At 44.5% G+C, this 22,790-nt stretch overlaps 1 protein-coding gene and 1 non-coding gene across 2 annotated transcripts in view; one reads left to right on the top strand and one right to left on the bottom strand.

Annotated features, from left to right (window-relative positions):
• Positions 1-10,984, bottom strand: part of LOC124594157 (forkhead box protein J1.2-like) — a 281,291-nt gene extending 270,307 nt beyond the window's left edge. Inside the window, exon 1 of the mRNA XM_047132513.1 lies at positions 10,909-10,984. The gene's annotated coding sequence lies outside the window, so the exon portion shown is untranslated. The remainder of the gene's footprint in view (positions 1-10,908) is intronic.
• On the top strand, positions 836-910 carry Trnas-cga. Its single transcript has one exon. It is a non-coding gene; the product is annotated as a tRNA-Ser (tRNA).
• Positions 10,985-22,790: the final 11,806 nt, after the last annotated feature.

Below are 22,790 nucleotides of genomic sequence, written 5' to 3'. Positions count from 1 at the left end.
AATCGTTAGGGGCGTAGCTATTATTATGGTTTTGCTCTTTACAAATGGTTCAAATGGCTCTAAGCACTATAGGACTTAACATCTGAGGTCATCAGTCCCCAAGACTTAGAGCTGCTTAAACCTAACTAACCTAAGGACATCACACACATCCATGCCCGAGGCAGGATTCGAACCTGCGACCGTAGCAGCAGCGCGGTTCCAGACTGAAGCGCCTAGAACCGCTCGGTCACAACGGCCGGCTGCTCTTTACAGAAAGGCCCTGTACTACTTCTGCATACTACGAATTTGCACTGTCTGATCGAAAGTACCCGGAGACGCCTGCGTAACGCGGAACTGGCTACCGCCTGTGACGAGAGGCGGATTCGCCAATATAGAAGGAGGTGGGTGGTATTATGTAGCCAATGGAGAAGCAGTAACATCCAAATATGAGATTTTCACTCTGCAGCGGAGTGTGCGCTGATAACTTCCTGGCAGATTAAAACTGTGTGCCGGACCGAGACTCGAACTCGGGACCTTTGCCTTTCGCGTGAGTCGTGCTTGGGTAGCTCAGTTGGTAGAGCACTTGCCCACGAAAGGCAAAGGTCCCGAGTTCGAGTCTCGGTCCGGCACACAGTTTTAATCTGCCATGAAGTTTCATATCAGCGCACACTCCGCTGCAGAGTGAAAATCTCATTCTGGAAACATCCCCCAGGCTGTGGCTAAGCCATGTCTCCGCAATATCCTTTCTTTCAGGAGTGCTGGTTCTGCAAGGTTCGCAGGAGAGCTTCAGTAAAGTTTGGAAGGTAGGAGACGACGTACTGGCAGAAGTAAAGCCGTGAGGACGGGGCCTGAGTCGTGCTTGGGTAGCTCAGTTGGTAGAGCACTTGCCCTCGAAAGGCAAAGGTCCCGAGTTCGAGTCTCGGTCCGGCACACAGTTTTAATATGCCAGGAAGTTTCAACAGCCAAATAGTTCGACCAGGAGAGCTCAGTGACTTCGAGCGTGGACTGTTTATCACCTGAGTAACAAATCAGCGAGGGACTTTTCAACCCTTCTAGAGGAGCACAAGTCCCCTGCTGGTTGTGGGATTGTGATGTGAAAACGAGAAGAAACAACCACAGCTAAACGAAGACCAGACGTACCTCTTGCACTGACGGACAGGAACAATCAAGCACTGGGGAAGGTGACTGTAAAACATCGCATGAAATCAGCAGAAGGAACCAGTCGTGCGCCCAAAAGAGGTACCAGCTCGCATACTGACTGTGCGTAGAGTGTACAATGGGCGAGCCGCTCCGTGTAAACAACACATTTCTGTAGTCAATGCGAGGCTTGAAGTGGCGCAAAGAGTGATGCCGCTGGACAGTGAATGACTGGGAACGAGTGATTTGGAGTGATCAGTCACTCTATACCCGGTGGCAATACGTGGTGGTGGTGGTGGTTAGTGTTTAACGTCCCGTCGACAACGAGGTCATTAGAGACGGAGCGCAAGCTCGGGTTAGGGAAGGATTGGGAAGGAAATCGGCCGTGCCCTTTCAAAGGAACCATCCCGACATTTGCCTGAAACGATTTAGGGAAATCACGGAAAACCTAAATCAGGATGGCCGGAGACGGGATTGAACCGTCGTCCTCCCGAATGCGAGTCCAGTGTGCTAGGTGGCAATACGATGGAAGGGTTTAGGTTTGGAGAATTCCTTGAGAACGTTACCTGCCATCATGTGCAATGCCAACAGTGAGGTACAGAGGAGGTGGCATTAGAGCGTGGCGTTGTTTGTGGTGGCCAGGGAGTGGTCCTCTTATCTTAATAAAATTCCAAATGCAAAAGGAAATGAACAAAATTTACAGCATTGTGTACTGGGTACAGTAATTGAACAGCTGGCAAATATTATTGTTTGTATCAGTATGACACTGTCATAAAGTAGCATTTGTGAGGAATGTTTAGTACACAGTAACATTCCCGAAATGGACTGCCCTGCCCAGAGTATCGACCTGAACACAGTGAAACACCTGTGGGATGAGTTAGAATGTCGACTTCGCTCCGGAACCCATCGTCAACATCACTGCCATCTGTAGTTGCGACTCTTGAGGAAGACTGGACTGCCATTCCTCCACATGCATTAAGACACCCCATTGAATGTGTCCCAAATAGAACTGAAGCCGTCATACAGACGAAGCGTGGACACATACCATGTTAATGTCCACTAATAGTTGTCTGTATGCTTTTGGTCATATAGCGTACCTATCTATTTATTGAAAGGTCCAGTGTAAATGGTCGCTTGCTTCCGTAATTTGGGGAAAAGCTTAATACAAAGTATGCAACATGTTGAGTAGGAGACATTCCAAGCCAGGCGCTTTATAACTTGCTGAAGCCCACGAAGTACGTTCTTTGAACCTGTTTGCAGAGCGGGATCTATTAGAGTTTTTAAGCGCCATACATATCGCACGCCAACGATACTGTCAAGCGTAGTGGCGCAGTGGTAAGGCTCTGGAGAAGGGGCGCCAGTTGAAATCACCTTCCGTTTACATTTCCCGTAGCTTTTCTAATTTTTCGTAACACAGATGCACCGATTGTTCTTTAAATAAGGACATGGCCAGTTGATCATTCCACAAACTAGTGCGCAGTGTGGAACAACGACGTTACGCGCCAAACGATTTTCAACAATAATTGGAAAAATAAAGAAAATCAGAAAATAAGTATTAGAAATTAAAGAACCCCTTGTACCACTGAAAGTAAAGATAAGAATCTGTTAGCATGTAATATGGAGTTATAGTAGACTTAAAATAACAATGACGTATGAGAACTATTGATAGTTTTCTTAGATGATGTTCGGCATTGTTCGTTTCAAATGGTTCAGATGGCTCTGAGCACTATGGGACTTAACTTCTGAGGTCATCAGTCCCCTAGAACTTAGAACTACTCAAACCTAACTAACCTGAGGACATCACACACATCCATGCCCGAGGCAGGACTCGAACCTGCGACTGTAGCGGTCGCGCGGTTCCAGACTGTAGCCCCTAGAACCGCTCGGCCACCCCGGCCGGCGGCATTGTTCGGAAGGCTTATTGAAAAGAAAGGCCTCCGAATTTTTATGAGAGAACTCTTAAAGCGTTTTGAAAAAAAAAACTTGATTAACATCCTACATCTTTATTCTTCATGTTTACATATGTATTTTTCAACATAAGCACCCTGGCGACGCACACATTGCTCCCAACATGAGACCAGTTTCTTGATACGATTTCTGTAGAATCTTTGATTTTGTTGACGGAGCCAAAACCTCGCTTCTGCTTGCTCCACCTCGTCACTATCAAAGTGAAGTCCTCGAAGTTTTCAAAACAGAGGCCAAGTCGTGACTGTACGGGGGATAATCGATGACAATAAACCCAAGCCGTCGGATTGCTGCCGATGTCGCAGTGCTTGTGGTGGTCCACCAGTGTCACGACCAAGGAGAGGGCGCTCCATGTCTGGACGAACTCTTCGAAATTTTCTGAGGGTCTCGCAGCACATTGACATAGTTACGTCACAAACCACGATGTCATACACGCCACAATTTGGAGCCCTCTAGGGTCAGAGGATTGCAACTTGCGTCAGCGAAGCGGGGAAGTCGACCGAGGACAGAGTAATATGGATGACGTAATTCCTCAACAAATACTGAGAACAGAATAAAAAAAAATCTGAAACATTACTTTTAGCACGCCCTTGTATTACACAATAAGTAGTTGAGTATTTTATAGCTTCCAAAAAAAATAATTCACCTGTATGCCGAGGAAATTACACTATTGGCCATTAAAATTGCTATACCAAGAAGAAATACAGATGATAAACGGGTATTCATTGGACAAATATATTATACTAGAACTGACATGTGATTACATTTTCACGCAAATTGGGTGCATAGATACTGAGAAATCAGTACCCAGAACAATCACCTCTGGCGATAATACGGTCTTGATTCGCCTGGGCATTGAGTCAAACAGAGCTCGGATGGCGTGTATATGTACAGCTGCCCATGCAGCTTCAACACGATACCACAGTTCATCAAGAGTAGTGACTGGCGTATTGCGACGAGCCAGTTGCTGGGCCACCATTGACCAGACGTTTTCAATAGGTGAGAGATTTGAAGAATGTGCTGGCCAGGGCAGCAGTCGAACATTATCTGTATCCAGAAAGGCCCGTACAGGACCTGCAACATGCGGTCGTGCGTTATCCTGCTGAAATGTAGGGTTTCGCAAGGATCGAATGAAGGGTAGAGCCACGGGTTGTAACACATCTGAAATGCAACGTCCACTGTTCAAAGTGCCGTCAATGCGAACAAGAGGTGACCGAGACGTGTAACCAATGGCACTCCATACAATCACGCCGTGTGATGCGCCAGTATGGGGATGACGAATACACGATTCCAATGTCCGTTCACCGCGATGTCGCCAAACACGGATGCGACCATCATGATGCTGTAAACAGAACCCCGATTCATCCGAAAAAATGACGTTTTGCCATTCGTGCACCCAGGTTCGTCGTTGAGTACACCATCGCAGGCGTTCCTGTCTGTGATGCAGCGTCAAGGGTAAGCGCAGCCACGGTCTCCGAGCTGATAGCCCATGCTGCTGCAAACGTCGTCGAACTGTTCGTGCAGATGGTTGTTGTCTTGCAAACGTCCCCATCTGTTGACTCAGGGATCGAGACGTGGCTGCACGATCCGTTACAGCCGTGCGGATAAGATGCCTCTCATCTCGACTGCTAGTGATACGAGGCCGTTGTGATCCAGCACGGCGTTCCGTATGACCCTCCTGAACCTACTGATTCCATATTCTGCTAACAGCCATTGGATGTCGACCAATGCGAGCAACAATGTCGCGATACGATAAACCGTAATCGCGATAGGCTACAATCCGACCTTTATTAAAGTCGGAAACGTGATGGTACGCATTTCTTCTGCTGACACGAGGCATTACAACGTTTCACCAGGCAACGCCGGTCAACTGCTGTTTGTGTATGAGAAATCGGTTGGAAACTTTCCTCGTGTCAGCACGTTGTAGGTGCCGCCACCGGCGCCAACCTTGTGTGAATGGTCTGAAAAGCTAATCATTTGCATATCACAGCATCTTCTTCCTATCGGTTAAATTTCGCGTCTGTAGCACGTCATCTTCGTGGTGTAGCAATTTTAATGGCCACTAGTGTACTAAACACAATAGCATGTAATTATATTTCAGTGGACATAGAACGTACGTTTAGCTATCGAAAATAGAACACAGATCACACTGTGCTGACCAGCGGTGAGTCTTGCTTCTGTTTGTGACGGTCAGATCGATGCCAATGTGTCTGCAGACAACCCTGCGGAGGGTCACAGGAAACTGCGATACTCGAGATACATACGTCTCCAACTTCTGGAACCCTGATGTAAGCAGCTGTTGAATATGACAATACGACTGATCTGATAATTGTTGAAGAGAGGGTGATTTTGCTCTCCTCTATAGGACAAGAATGCTAAACCCTGTTGTTGTATTCTTCATGCCCGGGTATTAAATGGCATATTCCGACAGGATAACGCCAGACCCCATACGGCAGTTCACACCGCAGACACTTTGAGGAGTGTCAGTATCTTTGTCTAGCCTAACGGTCCCCTGATTTCTCTCCCACAGAGCATGGCAGCGATGTGATGAGAAGACTTGTACTTTCAGACAGCTTATAGCCAGCGATCTCCATGAACTGACAGAGCTCGTGTTTCTAGCATGGCATGAAATTCTTGCACGCCACAACTAATACAAGACTCATTAGAGCCCCTGGGGTCACACGTCATACCATTCCAAGTCTGTAGTGAAGTTGTGTTTGGGCGCAGTCAGTGATCAGTGGAAAGGCCCATATCTGCTCCCTCTCCGCTTAGCTGCAGCATTGAACATTGTGTTTCTGACAGACGTATGCCTCTCACTGTTGAAAGCTACCCTAGCAGGTGTTCGTGCACGAATATGGTTCCATCATTAGGGAACACCGGCTCATTTTGATCATCTTTCTAACAGACAATTATTCTACCGGGCGAAGGGGACCTACAGCTTAAAGTGCGAACTGAGCCACGTATCATTCGTGGTGAATCTTCATATCATTGAGAAGTATTGGTTAGATTAAAGGAAGACTGAATATTCCATGACCCGACTGCAATTCGATCCAGGGATTTTACGGTTTCCAGGTACGCGCTTCAGCACTCCACCGCCACGTCGACATAAGGGGGATGAACAAAAATATCGAAACATCACAAATACAACACATTATCACGCTTAATATGGTGTAGGAAACCCGCTGGCATTGAAACCACCGAGCGAGGTGGCGCAGTGGTTAGACACTGGACTCGCATTCGGGAGGACGACGGTTCAATCCCGCGTCCGGCCATCCTGATTTAGGTTTTCCGTGATTTCCCTAAATCACTCCAGGCAAATGGTGGGATGGTTCCTTTGAAAGGGCACGGCCGACTTCCTTCCCCATCCTTCCCTAATCCGTTGAGACCGATGACCTCGCTGTCTGGTCTCCTTTCCCAAACAACCCCAACCCCATTCAATCCAGCTTCCAGTCGTCTCGGAATGGAGAAATAAATGTCCTGTATCCTTTTGAAGGGAATTTTCTACCATTCTTCTTCTTCTTCTTTTGCTTGTGCCTTTGTCCCACAGGTTCGGCAGCGTTACAATCGGATTTGGCATGGTTAATTTGAACTTTCTACCATTCTTCCTGCAAACTGGTGGTAACTTCAGTTGGCGATGATAGAAGTGGATAGCGATCACGCGACCTTCTTTCCGAAGTGGACCACAAAGGCTCGGTAATGCTGAGACCTTCTGACTTTGGTGCCCAGGAGAGATATAAAAATTTGCCCTTGTGCTCACAAAACCAGACCTGAACGGTGCGATCTGTGCGAAGTGAGCCCCTGGCGTCTTGGAACACAGCATCATTGCTCATTAACAGACTTCGTCCCATGTGAAGGACCTGATTAGACAAAAGGGTCACATAATCCTGGGGTCCATGGAATACCACGACATGGCTGCCCAAATCACCACCGAACCCCCGCCATGTTTCACTCCTGGGACGTAAACTCGTCCAGAAGCTGGAATAAGTGTGGAACAATACTTATCCGATCAAATGACTTTCTTCCGTTGCTCCTTCGTCCAGGTTGTATGGCTTCGGCAGCACGTTATCCTGTTACGGGTATTTGCGTCACTGATGATTGATTCTGGAATTCCAGCTCGCTCTACTTTTCCCTGTTTATGAAGTTCCCTTCGTATTGTTTGGCTGCTGACAGGGTTCGCGAGTGCGACACCAAGTTCTGTAGTGACTGTATCAGCTATCGTACTCGTTATTTTTCGTCACAATCCCATTCAGTTACCGTCTGTCCGTTCGCGTTGTCGCTTGGCGGATGATGTTTTGCCTCTTTCCCTGCCGTAAAAATCTTCACTACTGTGTCTCTTGAAACACCAGACACTTTGCCCACCTTAGTTATATAAACACCCAAAGCACCAACAATTATCTGATGTTCGTATTCACTTAGCTCCGACATCGCGCACTAACGACCACGCAGAACACTGTCCAGACCACAACAGACACAACGTACTGAGGACATTTCATAGGCCCGTGGTCAAACAAAACAGCGCAACCTGCAGGCTTGTCTCGCATGTGCATTTATGTTCAAGCATGCAACTGTCACGGTGTTTCCATTTTTTTCTTTTTTTCCAGTCGCTGTAGATACAGTGTGAAAAGCACGCAGTTAATATAGGAAATTCGTTAATCTATTTCTTTCGCTTTTTAATTTTTTAGAACTTGTTCTCATTCCTCATTTCACATAATCACTTCCATAGGCTGTCACCTACCCCGGGCCGTGGATTCCTTTAAAAATACTTTTCAGTCCATTATGTGATTATCCTTTGATTGTTACGCCTACATCTTCCTTTTGTTGAGGCGAAAATTGTACGTTATTTTTCCGGAAGTATATTCCAGGGCTACAATTTAACACTTATACGAATGCCGTATAGAACTACCGTGATTTTTTTTTTTGCTTCGTTCTTTTTTTAAATTCAAAGTAAGTAAATATCTAAATTACTTACATAAAAAAAGTAAAAAATATGCTTAAGAGTGGAGACCGATTACAAATCTTAGCCAAGGGCTATAAAAACATCCTTAAAATAAATAAAATAATAAATTAATTCTATACGAAAATGTTACAGCTGCGAGTACATTCATACACCATCGACGGTGGGCAGCGTCAACTGGCCTACGAAAACAGATTTAATTTTTAAATTTTATTTTAAAATGTGTCCTGAATAATATTGTTCAGACAATTTTGATCTAAATGTCATTAATCTCACATGATTTTTGTATAAATAATCAGGAAAAATGTAGCTATAATTCGTTTTTAACATTAAAAAATGGCTCAGAAGGGATGTATTTCCAACTGTGTGGGTCACTGTTTCATTCGCTAGTAGTTTTTTCAACGAGTTGCCAGAATTTCTGCCCGAACTCGTTGTGCTGTTGTTCATGTAATCAGTAGCAGCGTGATTAGCTTCTGATTTTCCTAGCTGTCGGCAGTTCTCCATTAAATGCGAGGAAGCGCCGTATCTCCACAGAAGATCACCTTCGGACACTGAGCAAAAGGAAAGGACCCTTGTCCACAACGGCAGCGTATCCGTTTCCACTTCTCGAACGGTTGTACAGGGGACCCACAGGTTTTGTGTGTCCGACTGAGACAGCTGAATAGTCGCAGGTAGGAGTTGGTACACAACGTTTCAGACTCGATCGAAATCACGCTAAGTTGTTCCAGCAGTCGTTTGGGCTTCAGTGTTGATGTCTGACTATCCGTTTTTATTTCCTAAGACTTATGTGCAGTAGCTTTTAAATGTGTCGCTTCCAGCTTGGTTTGAACAGGACGGTTTCTTACTGTTGGTCCCAATGATCCAGGAGAGAACATGGTGCTTAATGTGAACGGCGAGGTCTTCCACATACTAGCATTACCGCGCTTGATATCTACGCCAAAGTCTCTAAAATAAAAAAACAACAGAAAAACAAAAACAAATAAACTCTAAAACAAATCAAGGCTGGCAATCTGACTTCGGCAAATTTACACTTTAGATAATTATAAAAAATTTCATCATCAAATTTCAGGCACCATTTTTTTCGGAGCTTTCTCATACCGCAGAGAATTCTGGATATGAATTTCAGCTCTCTTCTCTACATCGCTAAGGAATTTCTAATTTGATTAACTACTGAAAAAGAAATTCTGTACGTTTAAGTACAAAATAATGTATTACGGTAACGATATATATGGAATGAATACGTTACGAAAAAATGAAAAAAGCAGCGTCGCTAAAACACACACACTCAAATATATATTTGCAACCAACTCATAAAATTTTCCAATAACGTGAAATTGTTCTAAGTTTCATCTCTTGGGAATTTTTATGTTTTAAAAGTATCATCAATATTTGAGGAAAACACGAGACAGATCAAGTAATTTTAAACTTCCTACAGTTAATGAGATTTTGATACATCGCTATGTAAGTAATTACACTATTTTTTTCGAGCAGCAGGGCACCTTGAGCTACGTTCAGCATTTTGTAAAAAAGCGAAAGTGCACAAAAATCATTTTTAGATAGAAAATGTATGCTAACTGTACAGCACGTGAATACATATTCATATGCAAGACATTTTCGCAAGCAGTTAAGTCAAGAGTAAAACGGCCCCAGAAAGGAAGAGATACGGTATTTAAAGAAACGTCACATTGTTACAGAAACAACTGAATCAAGCTGAACTTCGTAAAACTATTTCTTTTACTGACTATTTAGCGAATAATTTAAATAGTTCTGTCCAGATTATAGACATTTAGATCATAGCTTTTTGGCGTAATTGGTACCATAATTACTCAAATAATCTCGTATTCTACGTAATACAACTCTATATACTTCAAATCGAAAATGAGAATTGTTGGGAAATTGTAGTGTTTCGTACCGACTTGAGATTGGAATGCTCATGAAAAACCTTTGGTTATACACTCTGAAAAACTAAATTTCCTAAAGCTATACGAACCCTCTTTCATTGCTTAAGAAGCCTTATTCATGTTAAATAAGCACGTAGGTCGTTGTGATGAAATTTCAGCGAGATGTCGGATGTCAGATAGGCTCGTCTAGCTCGTTTTGCAGAGAAATTACGCGTAATCATCCAACATTGGTAGCGGAATTGTCTTTCCTCACGCACTTTCTGGATAGATCACCTAAAATATACTGTGGGATATAAAAATAAAAAAAAAACATTTACCGAAGACAGTGGACACAAGTTTTATTTTCTGAACGTTCTTTTTATATTTCTTTTTCAGAACGTCATCTCGGAAGTTGTCACCTGCTTCAGTTGCGACAAAACTTTGGTGAAGCTGAGATAGTTTTTTATTTTGTTGTAAATTAATGTGACGTTAATCGGAACCTTTTCTTTTTTGCAACAAGCACACGAATAAAAACTATAATCAGCTTCGAATAGCTGGCGAGCCAACTTTTGTCATTGGAGGTGCTGGACCCACCTGTTCACTATATACGTCAAGAGCACATGCCACATACACGGCCCTCATTTGACAGAACGGGAACTTTAGATGCCACAAAATACATTCAGATGGTCAAAACAACAACAAGCACGATTAAGAAATCAAACTAGATTGATTGGCATGTTGTGCTTCACATAACATGCAAAATACGCTTAAAGCAAAAAAGATATTTTACGATGACAGGGCAGCTACTCACGTGGGTATGGAATATTCTACGTAAACCAAATAAAGCGAAGCAACGTCTACTAGAACGTAAAAAAAATTCTATGAAAATTTAAAATTGGGTGTACAGGTTATACTCGCGCAGCACAATATTACAGCCAGTGACACTCGGTGCAACGCATTCTAAGAGGAGGAAAGGACTTTTTCCGTACTCACCCCTGCGGCGCCACGCTCACATATGAGTGACCTGGCTGGAAAGGGGCAGGTGAATCATCGACAACGCGTCCTCCGGCGACAGAATCTGTCCTCCATGCTTGCAAGATGGCGCCCCGGCGTTCTGGAGAGTGAATGGCGCAATCGATGCGCACATGTTTCCCACGCAGCCCGGCGGGGTGCACGCATGCGCACTGCTATCGACCGCACAGGTGCATGAACAATGGAAATGAGGGAGAGAATAATAAAGTAACACCTCGGCGCCCCGCGCTGACCGCCGGCCGCTGCGGCACACTTTGTCGGGCAGGCTGGCGGGCGCTCCCCTGGGGCACATAACGGCCACGTCTAATGGCGCCGCGCGACGCCGGCAAAAAGGGCTCGTTTTCGTCCAATCGAACTCGGACTGCGTCCCACCGAACAAAGCGTATTACTGGAGGGCATACGTAATTTCCACCGCTACCGAGAACTCCTTATTTGGTCAATGACACGAAGGCACGAATGTTTTTCATGGCACGCAGACCGTAGACGAATACACAGGGTGTTTCACTACTTCTATTACAGGTTTCAAGGATTTGTAGAGGTAACTTAGGAGGAAAAGGAACCACGTCCGGAAGCGTAACATTTGGATATAACATAATGACACGGATAGTGTTTCGAGCACTCGTGGTTGGGTTCTCTTACTCGTGACGAAGTACGTCCTCTTCAAAGTCGAGAGCTCGGTGGGTCCGTGTACCACCACAGTTAGTGCTCCTAGCTCGATAACTGAAGCGACTTAATTGGTTGACACTTGGACGACAGCGATACGACACCGACACTTATTACAGCGGTACAAAGGGGAAAAGGTGAGAGTAGTGGAAGAACAAAACTGAGATGCTGGACGATGAGATTGATATAAGGAGTTGCATGGATTTCTCGACGAATCAAATGTTAACTGAGCTAAGTATCGAATGTGACGATGATAGTCCGTTTCCAAATCAACACTCGTTCCCCACATTAATTCCTCCTTTGCTTCCCCTCCTCTGTGTTTCCACGAATGACGTGTAACTACTTCCATTTGTTCTGGAAACGCAGAACATGCGAGGGGCCTAGTTGTGTTCTGCCGTTTCAAGGTAAAACACTGAGATTCTGTATTACTTCACTAACGTGGTATCCACTATAGATGTTGTCCCAGCGCAGATGTAGTGCTCAGGTACGAGTTTGTTGTTCTTGAAGTGAGACTGTAACTGTTGAGATAGCTAAGGTTCTCGATTCTATTAAATGGTCTGAGTTCAAAATTAGGAATGCCAATTGCTTTTTATTCACAACACGCGAAGTGGATAAAGCTATAGACTGCTAGTAAGACGTTATGGCAATGTGCATCTACAAAGTCGTACTATTCGCAGTTTTTATTAGAATTAATCGTAATAAGCCTTGACAGTCTCTCATTAAGTCTTGTATAAAACATATTCACAAAAATGACACACGCAGTTACTCTGTTCTTCTCTGCTTTGCACGCTGAGTCACGATATTTCAATACAATTTTTTGATGGCGCACGTCCGATATCTTGATCGTGCGGCGTATGGCGCGAACCATACCGTTCATCCCCTCGCTGCAGATTAAACAAATGTTAGAAAAATGAGGTCGGAAAAAAGTGGATTAAAGTTTGAACTGAGAACGTCTTCAATATGATGGACAGTTAAGTGTGAATTACACATTATCAAATATTAATAAAGGACTCTAAGAAATATGGGATCTGGCTCCTGTGTCATCAACCAACCAGATCATCCTCTTACTAAAGTGGCACAATGTCTCATAGTATAGGTGCTCACTGTACCATCTGCCCTGTCGGCCTCTCACCCCCATATTCTTTTGCGCCTCGCGTCAGTTGCTGCCATCCCAACAACCACAGAGTGAATGTTAGGGCGGAAACTTATGGCTCGAAAGCCAGAAATACCACTCAGTATTTGTGTCGTATCGCCCGGCGCAATGCGGGAAGCTGGTCTCTCCGTGCAGCCTGTGTCATACGACACGCGGCGCGATAGATTTCAATTCATTCGATATGCCTAAAAAGAATGTTTTAAGTGTTCAAGTTGTAAGAGACAGGCGAAATACCCTCAGATTTCAAGAAGAATGTAGTAATTACAATTCCAAAGAAAACAGCTGGCTGACAGATGTGAATATTACGGAACCGTCAATTTAATAAGTCAGGGTTGCAAAATACTAACACCAATTCTTTATACAAGAATTGAATAACTGGTAGAAGCCAACCTCGGAGAAGATCATCTTAGATTCCGGAGAAATGTAGGAACACCCGAGGCAATACTGACCCTACGACTTATCTTAGAAGATAAGTTAAGGAGAAACAAACTTACATTTATAGCATTTGTAGACTTTGAGAAAACTTTTGAAAATGTTGACTGGAATACTCTGTTTCAAATTCTGAAGGTAACAGGGGTAAAATACAGGGAGTGAAATGCTATTTACAATTTGTACAGAAACCAGATGGCAGTTATAGGAGTCGAGGGACATGAAAGGGAAGCAGTGGTTGGGAGGGGAGTGAGACAGGGTTGTAGCCTCTCCCCGATGTTATTCAATCTGTATATTGAGCAAGCAATAAAGGAAACGAAAGGAAAATTCGGAGTAGGTATTAAAATCCATGGAGAAGAAATAAAAACTTTGAGGTTCGCCGGTGACATTGTAATTCTGTCAGAGACAGCAAAGGACTTGGAAGAGCAGTTGAACGGAATGGGTACTGTCTTGAAAGGAGGATATAAGATGAACATCAACAAAAACAAAACAAGGATAATGGAATGTAGTCGAATTAAGTCGGGTGATGCTGAGGGAATTAGATTAGGAAATGAGACACTTAAAGTAGTAAAGGAGTTTTGCTATTTGGGCAGCAAAATAACTGATGAGAGCCGAAGAAGAGAGGATATAAAACGTAGACTGCCAATGGCAAGAAAAGGATTTCTGAAGAAGGTAAATTTGTTAACATTGAATATAGATTTAAGTGTTATTAAGCACTTTCTGAAGGTATTTGTCTGGAGTGTAGCTACATATGGAAGTTAAACATCGACGATAAACAGTTTAGACAAAAAGAGAATAGAAGCTTGCGAAATGTAGTGCTACAGAAGAATGCTGAAGATTAGATGGGTCGATCACTTAACTAATGAGAAAGTACTGAAAAGAATTGGGGAGACTAGGAATTTGAGGCACAACTTGACCAAAAGAAGAGATCGGTTGACAGGACACATTCTTAGACATCAAGGGATCACCAATTTAGTACTGGAGGAAAGTGTGGACGGTAAAGCAGATTCAGAAAGCTGTAGCTCGCAATAGTTATTCGGAGATGAAGAGGTTCGCAGAGGAGAGAGTTGCTTGGAGAGCTGCTGCTGAAGACCACAGCAATGACAACAATAACAACAGATGAAGCAAAGCTACATCCGCCTCTGTAGTTGGTTTCTGAGCAAAACTTTCAATTTTCTCGTAAAAAATTGAAAAAACACTGATTCGTGCGTGTTCTTCGCTGTACAGCTTTTCTCACTCGAGTTTTGGGAAACTATTCGACAAAAAAAAAAAAAAAAAAAGATTTTTTTCTTATCTTGCAGTCCGACATCACAACTTGGTAAAGAACTAGTTTTCTTTTCGTTATTGGTCATAGGTACTGTGATATTTCGCAAATAAGCAGACCCCCGGCATATTCTGAAAAGTTAGCAGTGGAGAGTGTAGTTGCTGGCCAGTTTACGTTTGGTGGGTTGTAGGTCACAGATTGCTGCATACATATTGAAATTGTTTTTGACAGTAGGAGAAGAGTGATACCTCTCTCGACTCTCGAGAAAATGTGTGAGGTACATTGGAGGTTGTCCGCGACGGGGTTGACAGTTAACGTTCCAAATGCGACGCTGCTGCCGCCTGCTGAGCGGAGCTGCCTCGTGTTTCTCTTTTTCGTATGCTGCCGATACAAGCCGAAGTTGGAATTGAAAAACTTACTGAAATAAAAAGAAACCAGCAGTCATCAGCTGATGATACTAATTAGACTCTTTTTCAGTGTGCACTCTCTGATTTCAGAAACTATGTGATTAGCAAATTCTTGTTACCTCTGAATGAGCAGCAGGACGAAGCCGACAAGGCCCCGTCGGGATATTCCATATTTCCATGAGTTTCCTCCATTTCTTCAAATATGTTGTCCGTTCTTACTCACAAGGGAACCTCCCCATCGCACCCCCCTCAGATTTAGTTATAAGTTGGCACAGTGGATAGGCCTTGAAAAACTGAACCCAGATCAATCGAGCAAATAGGAAGAAGTTGTGTGGAACTATGAAAAAAATAAGCAAAATATACAAACTGAGTAGTCCATGTGCAAGATAGGCAACATCAAGGATAATGTGCGCTCAGGATCGCCGTGGTCCCGTGGATAGCGTAAGCATCTGTGGAACGAGAGATCCTTGGTTCAAGTCTTTCCTCGAGTGAAAAGTTTAATTTTGTATTTTCAGACAATTATTATCTGTCCGTCCGTCCGTCCGGATAGAATATATCAGACGCGTTTTCCTGTGGAGGAATCGGTTGACCTATAACCTTGCGATCAAATGTTTTCGGTTCCCATTGGAGAGCCACGTCCTTTCGTCTACTAATCGCACGGTTTTGCGGTGCGGTTGCAAAACACAGACACTAAACTTATTACAGTGAACAGAGACGTCAATGAACGAACGGACAGATCATAGCTTTGCGAAAATAAAGAAAGTAAACTTTTCACTTTTTTTTCTTTTCATTTTGTTCGTTGTAGATCGTTGTGTTTGGTCGTTGCGGACGTCACAATGACATCCGTTCAGGTTCCTTTGTGGATCATTCCACTCAGTTTTTTTTTTTATTACAAAGGCCAACCGTCTCTCTGACCGAACACGCTGAGCTACCGTGCCGGCATTCACTCGAGAGAAGACTTGAACCAAAGACCTCTCGTTCCGCAGCTGCTCACGCTAACCACGGGAACACGGCGCTCCTAAGCCCATATTACCCTTGATGTTGCCTATCTTGCGCATGGACTACTCAGTTTGTATATTTTGCTTACTTTTTTTCATAGTTCCACACAAATTCTTCCTGTTTTTTCGATTGATCTGTGTTCAGTTTTTCAAGGCCTATCCACTCTGCCAACTTATAACTAAATCTGAGGGGTGTGTGATGGGGAGGTTCCCTTGTCAGAGCTCACCACACACTGCTACATAATCGATGGCGACTCGATCTCACTTCGAATCCAGCAACGTTTCTTCTGAATACTCCACAACAAAAATCATATACTAATTTTTGAACTGAACAGTTATGGCAATATTATCCTATATTCATTAATTTATACACAAGGTGCCCATTAATAAAATCCACAAACCGCAGGGACGGATTCGTGATTGGAAATGGAGGAAAAAAGGAATTATGAACATGTATCCGGAAATTCGTCGTTGCCACGGTAGATGGCGCTGACGAATGACAGCTCCTCTGACCACGTGCCGTGTGTTCCTTGTGTGCTGCAGGCTGTCTGATTGACGCAGCGTACTGTGAGCAGCAGAATGGTCCGGATTTCACGTCGGGAATAGCCCAAAATGGTGTTTGTGTACGGCCAAGCAGATGGAAACGGTCGAGAGGCAGCATTACTACACCAAATCAAGTACCCTCACAGACGCTAACCGTATCATACAACCTTTCAGGCCCGTACTGGGCGTTCGTGTAATCATGGGTCCTTTCAGACAGACGAACGTGCAAGGAGGTGACGGACTGTGCTTGTACCAGGTTTGGAAAACCATGTTGCCTCTGGATCGTTTCCATCTGCTTGGCCGTACACAAACACCATCTCGGCTTGTTCCCAGCATGAATAACGGACCATTCTGCTGGGACCATTCTGCTGCTTACAGTACGCTGCTTCAAGCACACAGCCTGCAACATACAAGGAACACCACGGCACGTGGTCAGAGTATATGTAGCACATTGAATAAATTACCATACTATGTGGTCTTACAAAAAAATAAAAATAAAAATAAAAAATAAAAAAACTTAATAAACTTTCATTAGTGGAATTTTTAGCGTCATTCGCGCACTTTCACCAGCTTGCCATATTGTAATAAATAGCTCCTCAGCAGAAGCAGTAGCAGGCTAAAGCACCATTCGAGCGTTGGAACCTCTCTTACTCTCAGGAATAAGAACTGCCGGGCCTGCTCTCAGGGTTTACATTCCGATAGTTTCCAATTTTTTTCGTCTTCGTCGTCCCCTTCTCTGCCAGGTCTCGCTACCTGTAATCGCCTTCGTCGCCATCGCTCGTTACCTGTCATCGCTTTCACTGCGTCTTCGCATCGACATCTTGCCCTCGCCACTGATCATTGACAGCGCACATCTTCACTGCCCGTCTTCGCCTCCATCAGCGTCATCGCCGTTTTATCGCCTTTTTGTCATTGTCGCCGCCTCCATCTGTTGATCGCCGGCACCGCATTACGCCTGACATAGCTGCTTCCATCCCTGTCACATCAGAGACATTCTCATTGTTGCACAACTTCATCAGAGCTCGTCGCCGTTGTCCCAGCACCTCTTCGGCGGCCGATCCCCACAATCAATGCCATTCATCACTCTCCTCCACCATAGACAACTGTACTAAGTTCATCATCTACACTTATCCATCTCCTGCTCCCTCTGTCACCACATAGAGCACGTCCTCTAACTCATCCCCCTTCATCTATACCCCTTACCTGTCCTGCTGCAGCAGTTACACATGCCCCTATCTCTGTTCGCAGCTCCCCCTATCTTTTCTCTTTCATCCACGACTCACCTCCACCACTGCCGCACGTGTCACCGCCCGTCGAGTTACAGTTGCAACAGTTGACATCACCAGTATCACCTCAGCGAGCCTCCGTACGTCGACCAACGTAATCCATGCTGATGGACCTGCACAACTCCCACGTAATCATCAACAACCTCATATCCCGCCACCCTACATCCCACAATCACTTTCCTTCCAACATCCATTAAGGAATGTATGAAACGTCAAACCACTCAATCTCTCCCACTCCCACACCTAAAAAACCACTCACGCTCGAAATAAGAAATGCCTAAGAAGCCTCCATATCCAACAAAAGACTCTGCCCAACTAAAGTCTCTAAACCTCAACTTCCATACTGTCCTCCTCTCCAAAATTTCTCGTATTACCTCTGTTCCCAGAGCTTCCTTAACACTTCTCACCACCACACCCAGATCCAAACAACCCCAGCCTCCCCATCGTCCTCCTAACCATACTGCAGTGATCACAAAGGTCGATCTTGAGATCAAGGATGAGGAAGTAGCACCTGAACTGAACAACCACCTGGATTTAGAAGACCAACAAGCCCTTCAGATCAATAATGACCTTCACTCACCTCACCCATGTCTTCTATGAATCTGCCGCCACCATAAACTTTAGCATTAAAGAGGGAGCCCTGATCTGCCACCACCACCACAATTCCAAACCTTTAAAACCTCATCATCAGTCCCACCACTGCCAAAAATGTCTGTGTTACAAAGACCATCTTACTGCAGATTGTAAAAACCCAAATACCAGCCCACACTTAAAGCCTCCCATTTTCTTAAACATAATCAAGCATCCCCTCCTACCTGCAACACCAACAATGACACCCACTGCAACTACACTGAGAAATGCGAAGCTAAGCCACAATATACCAAACCTGAGCCCACTGTCCCAATCTGTCCCATAGATACCCCCTCTCACCCCAACAATTCCCTCCATCCAACGCCCTCTGCAGAAGATATTATTAAATTCTTTAAAATCGTCCTCCAAAACATCCATCCATTCTGTCGTCCACACACCCTCCAACAAATCCCCCTTCCTGCTGGATCCATCTTTCAACTCAACACCCAACCTACCTACTCACACAACCAGGTCCACTTTATCTTTACCCACTTCAACATCCATGTCTGAACCTCCTCAGACCTCATCCATAAAAGCTAATGTTATTCCTTACAATGGCGTGACAGCACTACAAACTCCTGAACCACAACATCCTCTCCCTCCTCACTGATAAACGTCTTTCAATGCATACCATATCCCAGCACAAAGTCCGCACTTTTATCCTTAATGAAACATTCTTCCAACCCTATCACATCATCCAAACCTCTCCCTACGTCCTCCACCACACAGATAACCCCCTTCCCCTGCCCAGAGGTGGGGTTGCAGTTGGCCTCAAGAAGATCATCCCTTTTCGACCACAACCCTTATATGACACTCACACTGTACACCTTATCCTTAACCTCTTTTTCCAAACCCATTAGCTATGTGCTATCTACATGTGATCTAATCACCCCGATTCCTACTACTTCCTCACCCACAAAGAATGTGTTTTTTCGCCTATATTGTTGCCGTAGACCATCCACAGTAGGTCCCCCGCAAGATGACATTGTTCCTACCCCACACTTCATCCATCCTGAAAGCAACACCGACCCCGATGTCGTCCTAGCATCGCCCAAACTATTTAGATGTGTCACTGCAGAAATCCTCAGTCTGATTCGAAGTGACTATCTACCTGGACTCCTCACCATCCCCTACACCCAACCTCATCCCCATACACCCCATCCCAATCTCTATCCAAGATTTATCCAAGACTACTCGTGTGCCAACTGGAATGCCTACTGCGAATCTATAGACACCCAGATTGGAAGCCACACTTGTCAACACAGCAACCTGATGATATCCCTCACGCCATAGGCTTTTCACAGCAGACTTTGTCTGTCGCTATATCCAAGACTATATATTCTTATCCCCACACTCTCCCCCCACAAGCCTTGTTCCTCCTCTTCTTCTTACAGACTCGTAATCGGGATGCATTCACATGCCACTGGCAAATACAGAGACATATGAGGAATTTATTGACTGCGAAAAACGCTGGGTCTGGCGCCAGACACGCAACAAATTCAGTGCTACAATCCCCATTGACTCTTCTAAGTACTAGAAAGCATTCTATTGACTCACTGTCAATAACCTCACATCTTACTGCCCGCTTCTCCATGACAACCTCCCCTTACCTGAAAACTTGAGTAAAATTAACCATTTTGCATCCTATCTGTCTGACACCTTCTCCATCCCTGATGATCCACATTTTGATTATTCACTTTTCCCTGCCATCCACGAACGTACAAATACCGCTGTCCCCCCTGGCTCCCAGCTTCCAGTACTTGGATAACATACTACAAACAGAATTAAATACACTAATTACAGCAAGCGTCATAAAACAAGTACTCCACAAAAAACGCAACACTTTCCCCAGTCGCCAGCCGGAGTGGCCGTGCGGTTCTAGGCACTACAGTCTGGAACCGAGCAACCGCTACGGTCGCAGGTTCGAATCCTGCCTCGGGCATGGATGTGTGTGATGTCCTTAGGTTAGTTAGGTTTATTTAGTTCTAAGTTCTAGGCGACTGATGACCTCAGAAGTTAAGTTGCATAGTGCTCAGAGCCATTTCTTTTCTCCAGTCACGTCTGCATTACTTATCAACATCTCAAAGAATGCCCCCTCTCGTTTCTCATTATCCTTGCAACTCTCTGCACCAGTATCCTCTCCACAGGTTACTATCCCCAACAATGGAAAACTTCCGAAATCCTGTTTTTCCTCAAGCCCCACAAACCTCCTACTGACACTTCCTCCTACTGCCCCATCTATTTAGCAAGGACTTCAAATCCAACCTCTCCCGACGTATCCACCTTAACTTGAACCAACACTACCTCCTTTCCGTTAACCATCGTGGCTTCCATCCCAAATTCTCCTATGATGATCAGCTCGTACACCTCTCCCACCTCCTATTCCATCAACTAAACTCCCACAGATTCTCTATTTTTGTCTCCCTCGATCTAGAAAGGCCTACGATCATGTATGGCATTCCAGTTTCCTTTTCAAGCTCCAGACATGCAGACTTCCAATTAACTATGTCTGCCTTCTTGCATCCTTCCTATCGAATCGCCTATCCTTTGTCACTATTAACAATACCAATTCCCAAACCTCCCATCCCACTGCAGGAGTGCCCCAAGGCTCTGTCCTCTCTCATCTCCTTTGCCTCCAAATCACTCCCACCACTCCATCTCCCTCAGTATGCTGATGGCACAGTTTTCCCGCCCTATAATCTACACTCCAGAAATCCCAACGATCGCTCCAAATCCAATCAGTTTACCTCCTGGTGTAACCATTGGCTCCTCAAGATCAACTCCTCCGAAACCTAAACAATAATTATAGAATGAACCACCTTCAACTTCCATCTCCATGACTTCTACTTACCATTTACAACTGTCTGATCCAGCTAACTAACATACTAAAATATCTTGGGCTAACACCTCGACTGGCGACTAACATGGAAACCTCACCTACTAATCATCCAACAGAAAATCCACAACAGCCACAACAGACTAAAACCACTAACAGGTCGAACTTGATGATTACACCACTCCACCATTCTCAACACCTACAAAACCCTGATACAGCCCATCCTATGCTATGCAAATCTTGCATTGATTTTCGCCCCACCAAAATTCTGCAAGTCTCTCCAAATCCTTGAACGCCATCTTGCTTTCTGCATCCGTTTACCTTTTCCCACACAGATCCTCTACCATATCATCAGATTCGCACCCCCCCCCCCCCCCCCCGCCCCCCCGCCCCTCACTCACATCGAACATCACCACATCTCCTATACTGTCCACAAATTAAATTCCAATCATCCCATAGCCTCCCCTCTGATCACCAACCCTGATGTACTGCCGTGCATTCACAACACATCTCTCCAACCATACACCTCCACACACTCCATATCCTATCCAACACAACTTCAATCAACTCCCTCTCCTGACAATGAGATCTGCCCTTATATTTATCCCTCCTACCAACTTTAACCCTTCCCTGCCTATCCCACTCCATATCAGGACTCATGTTTCTTTCCCTCTCCATCCATCCTCATCGCTTTCCTCTTGCAACCACATTCTTACCCACATGACACACTACCCCTCATCCTCTGTCTTTCTCACCGGCAGTACTTCCCACTATCCTCCTCAGCTCCTACCTTTCCTTTCCATAGTTTTTCATATCTACAGACCCCTACCTTTCTACCCACTTTTTCCTCCAACAGTACCTCTCGCCCTTCTGCAGGTCCTTCAGTTTCTAAGTAAAACTGCAGTGCTTTGGTGTTTTTATCAGAATTTCATCTTCCTGCCTGCAATGTGTTTTTAAAATGTATATATTTCCGTTTTCTAACTGTCCATCTCTAATTTTTAATTTAAAATGGAAAAAAACCCAAGTTTTGTTTATATTTTCTCACTGAAAATTTTTTTAATTCGCTTGGTTGAAGAGGGGAATATTGTATTGCCCAACCCCTGACCCTATAGGGCAAGGGGGATTAAATAACAATTAAGAAAACAAAGAGAAAACAGAAATGGCAAGTCGAAAATTTGTGTTCTGCCTTGTGAGAGAAGTTGACAATAGTTGCTCCATTAAGTGGAAACTGTCTGGACTGATTCTGCAAAATTCGCCGAATTTTTCGTTTTGAGAGACCTCACAAGAAAACACAGCCGAACTATGTTTGACGTTAATAGGGTGCACCCAGTACTTCCTTTTCGATTTCGGTTTTTGAGGTTTAAATTATGATAAGCCACAGAAACGTCTTCTTCAGACGACGTCATGATTGCAACTGAAACTGAAAGAGAAACGTGATTCGTGCTGCCTTGTTGCTTTTGGTATGGCGATTAGCACCGATGAGCCTCGTGTCGCGTGACCTTTATTGCAACGTGTCGTATCGGACAATGTATCGTCTCCATGTGAACCACACCATGTGTGAAGTCATGATTATGGCATGGACACAACGATGGTGCACTTTTCAGTTTTGTGTGCGTAGCGTGAAGTGGGAGATT

Source organism: Schistocerca americana, chromosome 2, assembly GCF_021461395.2.
Source record: "Schistocerca americana isolate TAMUIC-IGC-003095 chromosome 2, iqSchAmer2.1, whole genome shotgun sequence".
In the NCBI taxonomy this organism is placed as follows: domain Eukaryota; kingdom Metazoa; phylum Arthropoda; class Insecta; order Orthoptera; family Acrididae; genus Schistocerca; species Schistocerca americana.
Note: the sequence above shows the minus strand (reverse complement) of the source record. Positions and strands in the feature narration are given on the sequence as shown.